This window comes from Miniopterus schreibersii, assembly GCF_964146895.1.
Source record: "Miniopterus schreibersii genome assembly, chromosome: 6".
NCBI classification, from domain to species: Eukaryota; Metazoa; Chordata; class Mammalia; order Chiroptera; family Miniopteridae; genus Miniopterus; species Miniopterus schreibersii.
The window spans coordinates 51,560,194-51,577,316 of NC_138107.1; positions in this window are offsets into that span (position 1 = coordinate 51,560,194).

Genomic DNA, 17,123 nt, shown 5'->3' on the forward strand with positions numbered 1-17,123 from the left:
TCCTTGATTTATTTCTGCTTTGTGTTCCTAAAAGTTGTTCAGTAGCCTAATTAGATATTCATTTTGACATTCTGGTCCCAGAAGAAATAACGTTAACTCCATACTTATCCATCTGGTTATCAGTTATAGCTTTGTGAATTGCTGCTTATAATTTTCCAGGGACGTGCAGATGCCCTTCCAGTTAGGCTATTAAAATCCTTTACACTCTAACAACATGCTAATTAATATCCCCTCACGTTTGTGGGTGCACAGCAAAAATACTACCATGTAGAGGACATTTCGCTTCTTTAATGTTGAAATGCAGACATTTTAGATTAAAAATTAAGCCAGCGATTCTGTATATAACGACATCTTTCTAAGGAACCAAAACCTTTTATCTTCATTTTATGAAAATGTTTAATTCACATATCATCTTAAAATTTAATATATGTAATTCTAAAAAATCTACACTGTGAAGGAGAAATATATCTTCACCCACATTCAGAGAAGGGTGTTTCCTAGCAACCCCATACAATCTGAATCAATCCTTGGCTGAATTATGGCTCAAAGTGCTGTTAGAAGTAATCATTTGCATGAGAAAGAGGCCAATGTCTGTTCTGATTAGGGACAACAGCTCTTTCTTAATATTGGTCAGCCACAGTTCAAAACTAAGCAGCTGTTTAAAAATGTCTTTTGTTTTCATGAAATTTTGCCTGAGGAAGGCAAGCATCCCATCCCCATAGATAAGGCACAGGGACTATGAAAACTTCAGAAATCAGCCCAAATTAATACAGTCTCACCTCCCTACTGCATTACAATGTGTTCGTTCCTTTATTTTGTTAAATTTCTTAACTCATTTTTATTTCCTTTATCTTGTAAGTGTTTGCTGTTGTTTATTATAAGGATTGAACATTAGGTAATAATCTTACAGAGAACAGATATCACTTTATTTCATTTGGATCCTTTCTATAAACATGTATCTGCACATTTCTTTTTTCTTTAAGTGACTGTTGTCCCTACAGGTAGATTTCACAACAGTCTGTTTCAGATGAACTCAGCCTTAGAGAAAATGTCCACATAGTAACAACAGTATCAAGTGAAACGCTTTGATTTTTCTTTGAGAATAAGAACACAGAGCTTTAGCAGATTAACTGCCCATGTATTTTTTCTCTTACTATGGAAATTAGTTGCTGTTGATTTCTGTGGGGGGGGAGTGGGGAAGGCAGGGCATTGTCCTTATGGACTCACATCACTAAGAAGAGCACAGACCTATCAAATGGGTCCTGTAAGTACATTTGGGACTATCTAAAAACATAAAAACTATCACAATCAAATGACCGATGATGAATGCTACAATTGAAGCCTCAAAAACCACAGGCTAGAAAGGACCAGCCTCACAGGGTCTGCACCCAAAACTTAGAACCCAGATATGTCCATGGATCTAAGTTACAGCATTTACTGCACGCACCTTTTTTACAATAAATTTATCCCAGGAAAATACAAACATGGTAGGTAAGCAGACAATAAATACCAAAAGAATAGACTATTCTGAAGACATTTCTTGGAATTTATTAGATAATAAGTTACCCAATACACAAGTGAAATATTCACGGTGCCAAAAAGGAATAAACAAGCTTTGGGTAATTGGAAAATTTATTAAAGTATAGAAACAGATCCCCTTCTCAGGGAATATACAATTATTAGGACAAACCACAAACATATAAACATTATTTATTTTTTTTAAATTTATCTTTATTGTTGAAAGTATTACAGATGTCCCCCTTTTCCCCCCATTGACCCCTCCACCCCACTCCCGCCCCTTCCCCAGGCCATCACCACACTATTATCTGTGTCCATGGGTTATGTATATATGCATATAAGTTCTTTGCTTAATCTTGCTGCATTTTGGCTGCTTCCCTGTGTTTGTTTCTATGTATTAGGTAGAGCTGCTCTGTCTCCTGGAATTGACAGAGTGGCTTTGTGTAGTAGGTGTCCTGTAGGGCCGAATGGCTCAGCCTCCCCAGTCACCTGAACTGGGTACTCTAGGTGCTCCCCTGTGTGGGCTGTGTGCACTGGCCTGTTGCAGTTGAGCCTTGATGGCTGTTGGTGTCACTGGGAGGAATTGACCCCCAGGCCAATCGGCTGTGAGGACCAGCTGCAACTACAGCAGAAGAGCTGCTGTGCAGGAGGCACCTCTATGGAGCAGGATTTGCTTCACTGGGGCTTTGGTGCTCTCCGAGTCTGCCCCTTGAGTGTGTCACTCGTGGATGTGGCAGGGTTTTAATCCAGCATGATCAAAGCTGACCACTGGGTGCACTGTCTCTGGGGCCTCCCAAGAGGTGCACAGTCCGCCTCTGCCTGTGCCCTGCCCAGGGCCACCCAGCATGAGCTACGCAGCGATCTGTAGGTGGCTGCTACTTGTGTTGGACTTGGCCCAGAAGAGGCCAAGCTATGAACTAAAGTGGGCTGCTGCTAGTGCTGGGCCTGCAGCACCTTCCTGAGACGTGTGGGGCATGCTGAGGCCAGCTGCTGCTTGTTTGGGGGATTTTGGGAAAGACCTAAACATGAGCCTAGAGAGGCCACTTGCATAGAGAAGCCACTGGAAATGGCCTGGTGAGCCAGTCTCATTGTGGCTTCTTTAATTCCCTAGTTGTAGGACTTCTGTTCAGCTAGATTTCATGTGGTTCTGAATGATGGTTGTTCTGCATTTTAGTGTGGCTGTGTGAAGCTGCCCAAACAACATGCCTATAATGTCTGGCTTCCCCCTTTGCTCCTTTCCTATTATTAATAACTAATTACAACGGTATCAGACTTAGCTCAGAAAGTTTCTCAGTTCTTGGCTATCCTCATTTCTGCTCTGTTCATCAATTATCCTCTACCTTACTCATTACTAGTTTCTTATTACATCTTAATCTTCCCGTTTATTTTTAATCTTTTCTCAAGACAAAAAAAGTACCAAATAAAACAATAATGATAACAAAAAAATGGTTTGGAAAATAACTGAAGAATATTTTTGACAAGTTCCCAAAACAAATATGAATTCTGCTTTTCTTTTTTTTAAAGAAAGGCTTTATTGTAGAATTTCAATACTCCTGGGTTATGACTCATTCTTTCTAAAGCCTTTCTCCTCATTGCTTTTCTGAAAGGTGGAGCTTACCATAGAAACCTTTCCCCCTCATCCAAATGCTTATTCTCTCTAGGGGAATATATATATGAAATGCACTTTCCCTTTGTTCCACAAAATGTATGTTTTTCTCCATAGCATTTGTTTTCATTGAGCATTCAGGCACATATCATGTTATTGCCCAGCAAATACTTCTATAAAAAAATCTCATCACAGTTCCACTGTTTTTTCTTCTATTTTAGATCCTCCAAATTTGTGCCACCGGCACAGCCTGGGGACCCACGACTTAGTGACTTCCCATGTCTCCTCTTGCAAATGCTCTGAGAATCTATCTCAGTGGAATCTCTCACTCCTTAAAGGAATTGCTCAGTGTTCTCAAACATTTCTTTCTTTCTTCTGATTCAAGCACAGTTGTTACTGAACTAAAGGAGTTCATTTGCTGTGTGTATCAAAGCCCAATAAGACATGAACAGGAGTTTGCAGCAAAGAAAGCAAGGGTTTATTTAAGGAAATGGCTCCAAACATGGATACACAGGTGAACTAGTTTTCTAAAACCTGGCCCTCTGATTTTAAAACTAAAAGGTTTACCGGGAAGAGATAATGGGGTAGAAGTTTAATATTATTCCTACTATCTATCTGTGAAGAAGAGAGGACTTGGAAATGATTCTCAGAGTCAGTGTATCTGTAAATCCTTGCTTGGGCTTAAGCCAACATACATACACACACACACACACACACACACACTATTAGGAATAGACAGAAAAGTCAAATATATGGAGATCAAAATAACAGCTTTATTATTTATAAATTTTAGTTGAAGAACAGTTTGAAACTGACTCCAAAATCGACTTACTCACATGCTCTCTATAAACCTAGACCCTAGGACACCATATCCAACAGTGTTCAAAAGACAGACACATCAGACACATTTATAAAGTTATTCACCACTTCATACCCACCAGCCCTGTTTCTCTGACCTTGTTATTAAGCATTTACTGTGGTTCAGCAGCATGGGCGTCACCTGGGAGCTTGCTGGACATGCAGAATTTCAGGCCCAAAGCAAGACCTACTGAACCAGAGCCTGCATGGCAGCAAGATCCCTAGGGGATAGGGATACACTCTGAAGTCTGAGAAGTGCTGTCTAGACTGTGAGAGATGGGCTTCCAGGGTTTCTTATATTTCTGCAGAACTCTCCTTTGAAGATTGTGAAGCAGCAGGATGAATCTTGAAAATCTACATTTAAAAAAAAAATCACCCTGTCTAACTTAGTATTTTGGAAGATTGGGAAAAATAAAGCAGTGTTTCTGAAATACTAATGGTATATAAACAACATGAGGATTTTACTAAAAAAGTAGGTTTTGATTTAGTGGTTCTAAGTTGAAGCCCAAGATTCTGATTTCTAAGAAGCTCCCAGGTGAAAATGATGCTGCTGGCCCACAAACCACACATTGCATGGCAAGGCTCTAGAAGCTGTGCTTCCTCCTTAGCATCAGGAGCCTGGCAGACCTTCTACAAATTGCAGGCAGAGAGCTCAAGTGAGCTGGGACAAGGTAGAGCCACACACGCTCAGCAAAATAGCACCTATTGAATAAGTGCCTCGCTCTCCTTTGTGGATGAGTAGATCAGGAGAGCTTGGAAGATGGCAGAAGGTATCTTGAGTACTGGAGCAGCCATTTCATTTTGGAAATGAGATCTAAGAGAACAAGCTGCTCTCAAACCATGGGCCCAACAGTCTTTGGATGCTGGTCTCTAAAGGTAGGCCAACAATGAGCTAGGCAGTGCTGCCGCCACCATGAGGCTCCCACTCCAGTACCAACCACAGCTCTTCTCTAAACCCCAAACTGCCGAGCATTGGCTTGTGCCTCAACATGGCCCTTGAATGGAACATGACAATGCTTGAATTAAATCAATCCAGCTATGCCTGAGGGTAAGAACCTACTCTCCAATCTATTCCCCATCTTAAATTATATCCAGTGAATTTTCAAACACAAGCTCACCTGAGATAATTTATTGATCCCATATATCATCATAAAGATACTATGATAACAATATTTTTTAAATATATCTTTATTGATTTCAGAGAGAGAAAAGGAGAGGGAGAGAAAGAGATAGAAACATCAATGATGAGAGTCATTGATAGGCTGCAGCCCGCAACCCGGGCATGTGCCCTGACCAGGAATCGAACCTGATCTCCTGGATCCTAGGTTGATGCTCAACTGCTGAGCCATGCCAGGCAGGGTGATAACAATATTTTTGAAATAATAAAAACGATACCAACATGTTCTGAATCTCAACAATAGTAATGCTCCTACACTTTAATTTTTAGGGAGAAATTAAAATGCAAACATGATCCTACCTTCCTCTCACAAATTCAATTCAAAATTACAAAGATATGTTAAAACCAAAATCACTTCCCCCAAAATTTTAAGCCCCATTCTTGACCCACTAAATGACAATCTCTGGTAATATCTTGAGATTTGCATCTTGACCAAGTTCCTAGATGATGTTGATGCTCTTGTTCTGAAAGCCAAATTCTGGGAAACACTGCATTAGAGGGAGAGTCAACATGGTCTCACCTAGCAAACCTAAGAGCCTTTTATTTTTAACAGAAGCCGTGCCTTTATTGAGCCAAGTCTTCACAGGAACTAAGAGCTTTTACTTTCTTGGTGATCTGATTGCTTTCCCAGCAGTGTTGCTCAGGTCAAAGTCAACAGCAAAGCCTTATTCCTGGCACTCGGGTCTGTGCTGATTGAAAAATAAATCCGCAACCAGCGAAAAACAATGTCTTCAACTTCAGGAACTGGAAAAAGTTGATGTAAATCTAATAACTTAAACTTGTTAGTTTGATGGCAAAATGAATGTTTGGGTCCATTTCAGAAGGTTTTCTAGATCATGTACCTTATTTGGGGGTTTATTGATGTTATTCAGATAATGATTTAAGATCAAAGGGGAAAAACAGTTTTAATACTGACAAAGTTGAAACAGAAAATGTAAACTGGACTTATAGGAAAATAGGATTTCTAACATACACACACTTCCCAAATCTGCTCAAGGGCAAATCTACTTCACATCCATTTGACTTCAAGAACAGGAGCAAAAATCCACACTCCTACCCTGTCTCTTAGATGACCTTGGACCACTGCCCCAGGGATACTGCATAGAGGACAGGTGCAAAAGGAGAAGGCCACTGCCCTGTGAACACGTAGACACAGGGAGAGCAGTCTTCTCTCCCAATGTCATCAATCAAGTAAGCAAGTTACTGCTTTGCCCTAGAGAAGAATGAGAAGACTGAGGAGTCAGATTATCATCCAAACAGTTCCTCTCCTATGGAGCCTAGTAAAAATTTCCTTATGGAAATGGGAGGAAGAGCATAAAAGAGTCCTAACACTTCTTATGGGCAAAGAGAGGGGTTGGAGAAATGTGGGCATTTTTAAACCAAAGAAACAGTTAGTCCCATGGGTTTGACTCAATTTTAGTGACTTATATATCTTGTTTATTGCTGTAACACTAAAGAAAGGCAGATGATTTATCTAAATTTTAAAAAATACATACTTTATATCATAATGCTAAAGAAACAATCTCTTATCCATACCCCCCAAAAGCTCAGTTGGTAGCAGCAGTCTCCCTCCTCCAGCAATTTCATATGTTAGAGTGAGAGCAGCCGCCCCTGAACCAAAAGTGACCCATTCTTGTTTCCTAGTCATAATTGGTCCAGGGATTGACAGCTTGCTCAAGCCGGGCCAAGTTTGCTCCCCATGTAACTCTGAAATTAAAACTTAATGATACCAGCCTTAACCTGGCTATTATGTTGAATAAGAGGGGCTAGTCAACAAATTGCTATGGAGAAAACTGATCTGCAGTAGAGGCAATAAAGCAGATGCATGAAAATGAATCAAGTAGAGGTGATAGCATCTGAAGACATTCCAGATCCCAACTTTTCCTGAGGTCAGGGTGGATCTTTGCTCTTAGTTTCTCTGAGGCACCTCTGAGTTTTACCTTGAACAAGCAGGTTACTTTTACTTGAAGTAGTATCATCCCCAACTAAGGCACCTACCTGCTTCCTTAATATTCCCCTCCACCCATTCTATTTCCTAAGGCTCCTCGGTCACAGGTGCATCAACCGCTGGATGTCATTATGATGATGTAATTCTCTCAGCTAATGTCCCTTTCTTACTCCTGCTCCATGGTTTTATTTTGTTTTATTGTTTCTTTTTAAAATGAAGAAAATGCTATAATGATGTATTTATTTCTTAAAAAATTTATTTTCCCATGGTAATTCTTTTTAAGATAATGAATAATGCAGAACAAATGTTAGACAAAAATGCACAATGTTGCCTGGCTGGGAGGGGCTCAGTGGTTGAGCATCGACCTAGGATCCAGGAGATCGCGGTTTGATTCCCGATCAGGGCACATGCCCGGGTTGCGGCCTCGGTCCCTAGTCAGGGGCATGCAGGAGGCAGCCGATTAATAACAACTGTCATCACTGATGTTTCTATCTTTCTCTCTCCCTCTCCATTCCTCTCTGAAATCAATAAAGATATATTTTTTAAAAAACACACAATGTTTTATTCTGGTTAATTCACAACCAGAGCCTTAATGACCACATACTATATGACAACTAAACCCTATGCTAGAAAATGGGAAGGAAAGAGGAATTTCATAAAACCCATGCTCTCAAGGAAGTTACAATCTGATTGTGAGAACAAGTGGAAGCAAGGAAGAAACTAGCAGCTTGTTGCAATAGGATGAATATTATAAGCTTTGAACAGGTGCTATCACAAAGAGGGAGTGCTACATTTTACTGTGGGAGTTTGCAGAAGACATCACAGAGGAGGTTAAATGTGAACTGGGGCTTGAAGGGGAGATAACTGCATAAATACAGTTACAAATCATGAAAAGTGCATATTCATTTAAGAAATACTGGCTGCACTTAAACTAAAGAGTTGGACTGAGGCAGCTTGTTAAGGTCTCTGCTAAGGTGACGGTTTATCATCGCTGAGGCAGGGAGACTTTTAAAGAGAGCAATAATACCACCAGGCCTACGTCTTAGAAAAATAACTCTCAGAGGAATGTGAATTGTGATTCTGCAGATGTGCTATTCAAAGCAGGGAATTTATTTAAAAACGTTAAAGGCTCTTTGCAGTGATCTTGATGAGATTAAGATAACTCAGAGGCGTGAGGATAGAAGATGGAATCAAGAAATGCTTTGGAGGGAGAATTTGAGACTTAATTATAAGACGTCTGACCTGAAAGACACTGGTGTCTAGAGAAAGGGAGGCCTTAAAAATATACAGTAGAGCCCCGGCCAGTGTGCTTGGGTGCTTAGAGCAGCGGCCCGCACACAGAAGAGGCGCAGGTTGGATTCCCGGCCGAGGGCAGGTACCTGGCTTTTGGGTTCGATCCTGGGCCCTGGTGCAGAAGGCAGCTAATTGATGTGTCTCTCTCACATCAATGTTTCTCTCTATATATACCTCTCTCTCTCCCTCCCCCCTCCCACTTTCTCTTAAAATCAATGGAAAAAATATCCTCTGGTGAGGTTTAACAAATATATGTATCTTTCCTCAGAACAGGAAAGATATAGGTGTTAGATGTGGTTGGAGACAGACATACAGACATAGAGAACTATATATATATATATACATATATATATACATATATATATACATATATATATATATACAATGATATAAACATAAATACAGACATAAAGAGAGATATATCTGCTATTGCATATCCCCTCTAATAAAGTACTGAACTCTTCTGAAAATGGATTAGGAAGCAACAGTTTTCACCAACCTCAGAAACTTCCATCTAAACATAAGCAATTCTCTCCTACAACTACACTTATATGTACCTGCTTACAAACTAAGCTATAAGGTGGTAAATAAAATAAGAAAAAAAATAATATATATCTTGTCAACAATCTAATGGAAGTATGAGCTTTTACTAGTCGAAATTATTTTTCCTGTAACACTTGGATCTCAAGAAATACTACTACAAAATTAAGAGGAAAGAGGCCTATTCACTACTGAGCAGTTTAACAGGCATACATTTATTTGTTCTAGTCACCTGTGATTACTGAACTATTATTTCTAAAATTTACATGAAAAAGACAGTCATCTATTTCTTCAGTATATTTAAGGTAAGTAGAAAGATACAAATATACGAACAGTATGTCATACAATAAATATACTGTTCATCAGAGCAAGTCTACAGACCACTGTTAATCTGTGGAATTTATGCTGATTTCCCCTTCATTAAAAGTAATGGAGCACAGTATTTTGATCGTCAGAGGGAAGGGGGGGTTGTGGGAGGTAGAAGAGGGTGTGGAGGGCATTCATGGTGACAGAAGGACACTTGATTTTGGGTGGTGAACAGAGGATGCAATATATAGATGATGTATTATGGAGTTGTACACTTGAAACCTGTATCATTTTATTAAGCAATGTCACCACAATAAATTCAATTTAAAAAAATTTTAAGAAAATATAATTAGATTAATGGAGCAAACTATTCCATGTAGAAAACAAATACGAAATATGTCATATGTTCGACCTTGAAAGTACCGGTCACTTTTGGTAAGCCTCTCAGGAGCATGGAGGGACGGGCCTCATACTTTTTGCTGGCCAGGAGTAATTGTGTCAGGTGATCACTTCACAGTAACATAAAAAGGAAAAGCTGCACTTTCGCCTTTCTTCTCAGACCGGAATAAGAAGGCAAAAGAATTCTTCTATCTCCATGAATAAATAGAATGTCTTCTTCTTGGGATATTTTCTTAATTGATGGAAAAATCTAATTTGTAACCAAACAGTTATAAAGTGTTATGAAACCTTACATTTACTTTGGTATTCAAAAGAGCTGAAGAGAGTGCACTGTGTATTTTAGGTGGTCTTAAAAAATCCTATGGGCATCAGCTATAACTCAAAGATAAAAATGCTTTCTAAAGGTTGTTTTGAGGATTAAATAAAAGAAGAATGTGAGAGGCCTTTCTACACCATAAAGCACTTTTTACTGTAAATCAGAGGCTATCAGTCCCACAGAAAATTCAATGGGTAATTCTTCTAAGATGCATGGACCACCCAGAGCGGTTAGCCTCAGTGATAACTGTATATGCAGCCTCCAAGATGAGAAAATATGTAACATTAAGCGTGAGAATACAGAGAATATCTGGGTCCCCTGCCTTCATGCGATCATTTCTAAAGCTTCGAAACAAAGAACAAAAATATATAATCAAATATAATCAAAGCTGTCAGTGCACCCAAGGAGTGATCGTATTAGGAAGGAGGAAAGATTCTCCTGATTTAGAATTAGAGCTCGTGCTAACATCTGAGTGTTTAATTCTTTATGTTGTGCAGGTAGTATAATATAACTAATAGAACAATTTCTCATTGGCTCAATCCAAATGTATCTTAGATTGCTGTATGGAAAAGGAAATATTTAAAATCAAAACAAAAAAAGCCTAATTTATTCTCTTTCCTTTTCAGGGGAAAAAATTCTAAATGATAAATATGAATGACTGGATTGAATAAAAGGGTATAAAGACCATAAAAGTCAATGTTATCTACATTTATAAAGATTAAATATAATAATTAGAAATAGACCTAAATTAGCAAATTTACATATTAAAGAAAATCTGGACCTTCTGCTAGAAAAGGGCAAAGAGCAAAAGTGACTGTAGTCTATAAATAGTTAAAATGACTTTACCCTACAGCTTTGCTGCTTGATACGTAACTGCATTGTGATATAGGCTTTCTCAAATAGTATGCATGTCAGGAAGTCATCATTTCTTCATGGACGCAAGTGATCTATGCTCTGTGTTGGATATAAATAGTCACATATTTTATGGCATGGTAAACACCATGTCACAAAAATATATGAAGAAATCTTCATTTGATCAACAAATGTTTTAACAATATGCACTGCGCTAAGCACTGTTCTAGAAACTGGCTGTGGATGAGGGTTGTGAATGGCGGTAAACTTAGCACTGGCACAACTCTAAAGGCAATTCCAGATGAAACCACCAACATATTTGTGTGTTAATTTCAGAGAAAAACCAACACTGGATGTAGTATCTAAATTGTTCTTAGCCAAAGCAGGAAGCTAAGCAAAGCAGGTGTACAACATTTAAAACAATTAAAGCAAAATTTCAAGTGCTGCACCCAGCATGACCCTTGGCATGCAACAGTGGTCATCTACATTTTATTGAAAATTGTGCCAATCAGGATGTATCAAAGTTAGAAAAAATGCCAACCTTAACTCTCTCCTAAATTTAGAAGGCCGTGGTTGTTTGTTGTATAATTAGAGAGTTACCATTAATCTTAACAGCTTCCGTTACTTTTCTGCCTAACCAGAATGTTTAAGAAATCAGGCAGATAGGAATAAGTGAGGAGCTTGACTTTCTCAGAGAAGTCTGGTCACACAAGGGAAACCAGTGCAATACCTTTGTATTCTCAGCCCCATAGTGAGAAATTCAAAAGAGCTTAACTTAAGCAAGTGGCTCACAAGGCGGTGTCCAGGCCGGTGATTAGATTATTGCAGCTCCCTGTTGGCTGGCTTGTTCACAGGCCTTACATAAACTCCAGCTGGTGAAGAACAAAGCTGCCGGGCTCCCTCTGAAAAGGGCAAAATTAATCAAAATCTATTTCTCCCTATCTGAAATCCCGATGTTTGCTATTGGTTAAAAAATAAAGTAGTGTCCTGATTTTTAAATTGCTCTTTTAATTCAGGGGGTAATAACTGGCCTAAGTCCAGTGTGCTTTTTACAGTCTCTTAGTAATTTATATTTCCTGGCCAGCTTCTGAACTCTGTTGAGGCAAATCTGCTTCATGGCTCAAGACCATTTCAGGGCTTTATGTCAAAAGGATATTTCTATAATCCTAACCATGTAGAATTCTCTTTTGATTACAATGCATTAGCTTTGGAATATATTAACTTAAAACTTTGTACCAAGTATTCCTCAGAATAATATAGAATGATGTAACTATATTTCCCATTACCCAAAGGTAATTAGACATTTAGTATGTATAGATTAAATATTTCTTTAAAAAGGTACCAGCTAGCATGCATGCACATATACACAGGCACACATATATCCACAAACTATTTATACTGCTAGGTTCTAAATGAAACACAGTTATAAAAAGTGACTTGTGCAATAGAGTATGCTTCCTTGTTAAGTAGCCAAATCAATCTTACTTTATTGACTGAAAGCAAAACTAACTAAAAATGGCATCAGTCTTTTGGGTATGCAAATAATACAACCAAGTGTATGATGCTTATTAATCATAGATGAAGATTCAGGTTAAACACTCAAAATATGGAAAGGTAAACGAAAAGCTTCCTTTATCTGCACTGAAAGTTCTAGTAAAGTTCAAAGAATGCACTAGAACTAGAGACCTGCTGAGACTCCTCAGCAGTACAGTTTCAATCCAAAATTCCCTTCAGGAGGGCATTACTCCAGAAGAGACTTTCCCTAATAGTCATTTCTTCACATCACAATGCCAGTGGATCCAACAACATTTTCTTCTTGGGATATATGGAACAAAATAAATAAGTATTGACTTTCTCAGCATCAACTTATGGCCAAAGGTAAGGATCTACCATCTGTTGAACACCTATTTTTTTGTCTGTCATTCTCCTGAACACTTTATACACATTATTTTATTTATGTTTTATAACAAATTTATAAGGTACACATTAAACTGCTACTTTATTTCCTTGCTTTACTAAGTCAAATACTATAAATATTTATATATGGGAAAAATCAGCAAGATTAAATCTTTTCTGTAACATGAAAATGTATCATGTATTTTTAATTTTGTTGACTATGATATCAGTCTTGAACAAAGCAGACAGATTTTGGAAACAAGTCAAAACTTAAAGGAAGCAACAAGCAAACTAAGTTTTTCACGCTGTACCTCTTAGGACAGCAATAGCTGCAGGGTGATGCAGGGCAGCTAAAACCTCAGTAGGAAGTCGGCCACCTTTCTCCGTCAACAAACCTAGGGAAGAAGTCTGGAGCACCGAGGGCAGTCCGAAAATGGGGTGGAGTGGGGTTGGGGGGTAATCTCAGAAAGGAATGAGCTAGTAAAAGGAAACACTAAATTCTACACATAAAACTTGATCCGTGTCTTTGGCTGTCTCTTCAACCATACAGTGGGATATTTATTATTCAGTGCTACAAATAAATGAGCAATCAAGTCATGAAAAGACACAGAGGAATCTTAAATACATATTACTAAGTAAAAGCAGAGTGTCTGAAAAGGCTATATATTGTACGATTCCAACTATATGACATTCTGGAAAAGTCAAAACTACAGAGAGAATAAAAAGATCAATGGTTGCCAAGGGTTGAGATGGTGGGAAAAGATGAATAGTAAAGAGGATATTTAGGGCACAAAAACCAAATTAGTGAGACAGATGCTGGTGTAAAAGGAAAGTGGGTTATTCAAGTGCCAATAACCTAAAGAGAGGGGGGACTTTTGTTACAAAGCCCATACCCCCACCTCAGTACAGGCTGAGGATTTTATTAGGAGGGAGAGGAAAAACAGAACAAAGAAATCAAGGGGAGGGTGTTGAAAGGTTCTCTATGTGCAGGCAGCACACTTCATTCCAATAAGGACCTGGAAGCTGGTGAAGCGATGGTCTGGTGGGCATCCCCCTGGTTTTTGTCATCCTGGTTCTACGTTATCCTGGTTTCACAGCTGAAGGTGAGCAAATCTCCCAGAACTGCCATGGCTGAAGGTTGGAGTCCATCTTCTGAAATTAGTTCCTAGGATTCTTATACAAACATGCTGTTTATCTACAAGCTACATATTAGTCAGAGTCAGCATTTACACAAACTGTCAAAAGAATGGTGGGGTGGGTTACAATTTCCCTAGTTCAATTCCAACATCCTTATGGAAAAAAAACTCTGATGTGTGTTGAGGAAAGTATGTAATCATCACAGGAATATAGGACAACCGCTAGGCCAAGAGTGAATGTTGAGACTTTGATAGGAGAGAAGAGACAAAACTCTCTTTTAGTTGATAAATGCTGCATTTATTTAACAAATATTTACAGACTACTTACTATGTACCACTTTAGTGCTGCATGTGCAGCAACAAATGAGGCATTATATAAGATTTCTAGATGATTCTCATCCTTATGGAAGCACGTAGGAAAATCTGGAGTATAAAACCAAACTAGAGCTAAAAAGCGCTTATTTGGCTAAAATATGACCTGTCACATATATCACGAATCTGACATTAATACTGTGGTAATTTTATTTGACCAAGGAGAATGAGGAAAGAGATGAAGATTAGCGAGTATGGACCAAAAAATTCCTAAACACTAATTCTCATATAGACTGAGTTCTCTGCCTTGGAATAAATTATTTTATTTTGCTGAATTTCTTTTTCATGTCTAATGTGGGAAAAATAAAATTAATTCATTTACCTTCCAATTAATAGCACCTGAGACTTATTACACAGTTCTTGATTCAGTGGAATATAATCAAATGATTGGAAAGGTTATGTGACACAGAGGCCAGAGTTACAGGCAGCTGTAGTTAGCCAAGTTTTATAATTTTATCTTCCCCAAATATAAACATTTAAGATCCCATGCCTTTATGTAACAATAAGTGAAATCCTGTGATATAAAAACTTATTTTGAGAACTGCTATTATTTATGTCTAGAAATAATTTTAAATATATTTCAAAGAAAATTTTTGATGTTTTAAAAAATTTATTTCTACAGAGTCAAAGTGAAATGTAATTGTAAATAATTAAGCAGTGAATCTAATCATTATGTGTTTGCTTAAAAATATGACTTTCCTCCAGAGGCCAGTGGAATTATCTAAAGATTTAATTAATGAGATATATTATACTAGTTATTCAACTTGATTAATCTCATTCCATAGAGACCTTCTTTTTGCTTTGTGTTCTTTGTCATTAAAAAACTCAAGTATCAAAATATTAAATATTTACTTAATGTTGCCTTGAAATTATTCTCTAGAATCACTTCATTTAATAAATATGTGTTGAGCACTCATCACATATCAAAAGAGAAAATACCAGTATCAAAAGAGAAAATACCTATGAAAATACCATACAAACACTATATACATTCTGAAAAGTAGTCATTAAATTATTATCACTTCCAAGACCTCTGCTAGATGCTTGGACAAAAATTTCAAGATGTTCTATCAACAAATATATATGTTCTATATTTTCAGACAGTTGTAAATGAACTATGTCTTTTGCTGGTTCTGTAACTATTCCTCTACCTACCTCCTCATGCTCAATAAAATGTGGATGACAATTGTTGTCAGCAAAAGTACACTAAAAGGATTGGTAATTTTATAACCCATTATTGGATCATAATTTACCTTTTTGTCCTCTTCTATAGAGTACTACAGATTTGAAACATTTTAGTCATAAAAAGCATTAAAAGAGCTTTCTAGCACTTTAAGTTATTTTTAGGTACAGAATTCTCATTTATCAGTAAGTTTCATTTACCAATAAGTGAAGTGGTTAATTACGCAGCTTTACCTGAAGACTGCATTCTTATAAGTCTCATGGTGATCTAAGTTACTTGGTGAGAGGTGGAATATGAATTACAACAGAAACCATCATTTAAAAATAAACATATAAATTATTAGAAATTTGTACGGTAGTTTTATATTATAAGGTGAAAGAAAAAGATTGAATTTTATCTATAAATAAAAGTTAATCATCTTGTCAAATCGCCATTATTTAACTGGGAGGAAATAATCTATGGTAAATGCTTATCATAGGACTTTTTAGAAAAATGTATCTTTATTGTTGGAAGTATTACAGAATCCCCACCCCCCTTTTTTCCCAATTGATCATAGGACTTTGAATGCTTTAATTACTAGTGAGATACAGAGAACAAAAAAAAGCAATAAAATTTTCTAGAAGAAATATAGGAAAATCTTTATAACTCAGAGTTGCAAAGATGTCTTAGGACACAAAAGGATTAACTGAAAATTGACAAATTGAAATTTGTTAAAAATAAGTTTTGCTCTTCAGAAGATATTGTTGAGAAAAAGCAAAGAGATAATACTCTTAACACCGCGATCCTAGAGATGTGGTGTGTGTGAGAGAATGTGTATGCAAACTTTAAAGGAGAGTTTTCCCTTCTCTACTAATATAGATATACCATTTAGAAGCATACATATTTCTAGTTATAAATTGGAAAAACACATTAACTATGGTTGTTCTCTATATCTTATCTCTTACTAGTTAATTTTTTTTTTTTTATCTGACAAGAGGAGGTAATTTTGTCACACTTTTTGTCTAACAAATTATTCAAATATGACTAGTAAGATGTACTACTGCTCTTTAATGGTAGAGTTCATAATTTACTTTAAAAATTAGCAGGCATACTGGAAAGGCCATTCAAAAGATTATTAAGGAAAAGTAATAATGCCCCTTGGGATTTTATGTAAGACAAAGTAAAAGAGTTTTTACCCAGGTTAAAAATGTAAGTCTAACCTTCTTCTTCTTATTGGACAGTAGCCATTGATAGAAAGCAGAAAGTAGGAAATTAAGACTTGATGAGTGAAAAACAAAGCATATAGGTCATCATATATACAGGTGAGGGGCAAAAGTAGGTTTACAGTTGTTTGTATGGAAAATAATACATTAATAAATAATAATACAAGAATAAACTCTGTTTCATGCACTCACAACTGTAAGCCTACTATTGCCCCCTCTCCCCCCCCCCCCGTGTGTGTATGTATAAGTTTCAAATATTAAATTAATCATGCATTATGACAATTGACTCATGGGTTATGACAAGAGGAATGGGGAAATGATAATTAAGAAAGGTATATACTTTCTCTTATCTAGTGCTAAGTAAACACTTCAAAGACTGTGCGTCCATGGATTGTGATGTAATGATTAAAATTTCACAGGACTGGATTTTTCTTAAAACCCGTTTGCTTTTTAAGTAAAACTTTTTTTTTTTTTTTTTACTAATTTTTCTTTTTGACTAGAAAACCTGACTCTAGATTTCA